The sequence below is a fragment of the Numenius arquata genome, chromosome 30 (genome assembly GCF_964106895.1).
Source record: "Numenius arquata chromosome 30, bNumArq3.hap1.1, whole genome shotgun sequence".
Taxonomy (NCBI): Eukaryota; Metazoa; Chordata; class Aves; order Charadriiformes; family Scolopacidae; genus Numenius; species Numenius arquata.
Genome location: NC_133605.1, coordinates 632,739 through 634,763, shown reverse-complemented (window position 1 = coordinate 634,763; position 2,025 = coordinate 632,739).

Genomic DNA, 2,025 nt, shown 5'->3' with positions numbered 1-2,025 from the left:
CTCCCCACAGAGCCTCACAAGGTCTTTGTAGTCACCATGAGGTCCCTGCCCTTTCTTCCAAAGGCCACAAACTCTCCTTTTCTCCCTGAGTTGTGACCAGAGCTCTCTGTTCAGCCAGGCCGGTCTGGTGAGAGAGGTGAGAGAGGGCAAGTGAGAGAAATCTCCTTGGGATGGTGGGGGCTGTTCCTGGCGTCACACACAGCAATGTCAGGGCTCTGACAGGGCTGTTCAGAGACACGAGTCCTTCCCTGGCACAGGCAGAGGCCCTGCAGCAGACTCCCTGGCCTCCGGTGGCCACCCCCAGAGGCTGCAGCCCCTCGGCCCTGCGGGCTGTCTCCTGCTCTGCACCTCTCGGAGATGCCCCACGGCTGAGGAATGGACACAGGGACCTCGGTCCAAGGAAGCCCATCCCTGTGCTGCATCCAGCGGCTTTCCCAGGATGTTACCCTCAAAATGAACGGATCTCAAGAAACTGTCTGTCCCACAGACCTTCGAGGAACTCCCAGGAACTTCTGATGGTCTTTGTACTGACTGGAGTTAATCTCACCACACACACACGACGTACATGCGGAGATCTCAGCTGTCCAATACAAACATGGACTTCTTCAGGACAAGGGGAAATGGCCTCAAGTGACACCAGGGGAGGTTCAGATTGGATATCAGGAAAACTTTCTGCACTGAAAGGGTTATCAAGCACTGGAACAGGCTGCCCAGGGAAGTGGTGGAATTGTCATCCCTGGAAGTATTTAAAAGACGTGGTGCTTAATGACATGGTTTAGTGATGGTTTTTGTCAGGGTTAGGTTTATGCTTGGACTCGATGATCTGAAAGGTTCCCATCCAATCTAGAAAACTCTATGATTCTTTAGAGGGACAACCAGCCTCCCCAAGCTGGGATAAGAGGCCAGAGCCAGAAATGGTGGTTGTTACTGGCAGGGTGTGGGACGATTATCCTGGGGAAGCTTCCTTGGGGTGTCCAGCACTCACAGGACCAGAGAAGAACCTGCTATGCTGGTCCTTCCTGTCTTTCCTAGGATGCCTGGCTGTGCAAGGACTCTGTTGTGTGCCCACGCCTTGCACACTCACACAGTTAAGCTCTGCACTTGTGTTTTCAAATGTGGGGCACTTTCCTGGGAAAAGGAAAAGCCAACTTTATAAAAAGAACTATGACTTCATGCCCTGCCCTGAGGAGTCTCTGATATGATGGAGGTGCTGTTAGGGAGTTCAGCTCTGGAAGGGAATTGCCCAGTGCCTGTCCTGACCTGTGGCCCAGGGCTGCCCCACAGCAGGAGGATGAGCTGCCAGAGCACTCGGACTCCATAGCAAGGCAAGGGCTCAGAAGGCAAGTGTGGGTGTGGAAAGAGACCAAATTGGAAAAGACCAAGGTTGGTGCTCGCTGACAGAGCTGCTGTGCTCGGACCCTTTCCCCTCCACCTCTGCTCACAGGCATTGCCCTGCAGCTCCAGAGAAAGCCTGAGAGGAAGGATTTTGGGCAACAGGTTGCTGGATGGTTCTATATTTTATTTTAATACAAAGAGAGAGCAGGTCCTCATTTATACAGTATGTAGATTTCACAGATTTGGAAAAATGCATAATTTGAAACAGCAAAACAAGTTGGTTTTTTTGGTACAAAACATTATACAAAGTAAAGCAAAAAAGAAAAAAACAACAAAAGCCAAACAAAGGCCTAAACACAGAATTAAAACTAACATAAACTACAGTACATGAGCTTGACATATAATGAGTTACGTTAACAGTGATTTGTAGAAGAAAACAGCTTATTGTTTCAGAAAATCATCTGGTCATCAGTTTCCACACTGCACCTTTGAGCTCCTTGTTCCTCATGCTGTAGATGAGGGGGTTCACTGCTGGAGGCACCACCGAGTACAGAACAGCCACCACCAGGTCTAGAACTTGGGAGGAGATGGAAGGGGGCTTCAGGTGGGCAAACACTGCAGTGCTGATAAACAGGGAGACCATGGCCAGGTGAGGGAGGCACGTGGAAAAGGCTTTGTGCCGTCCCTGCT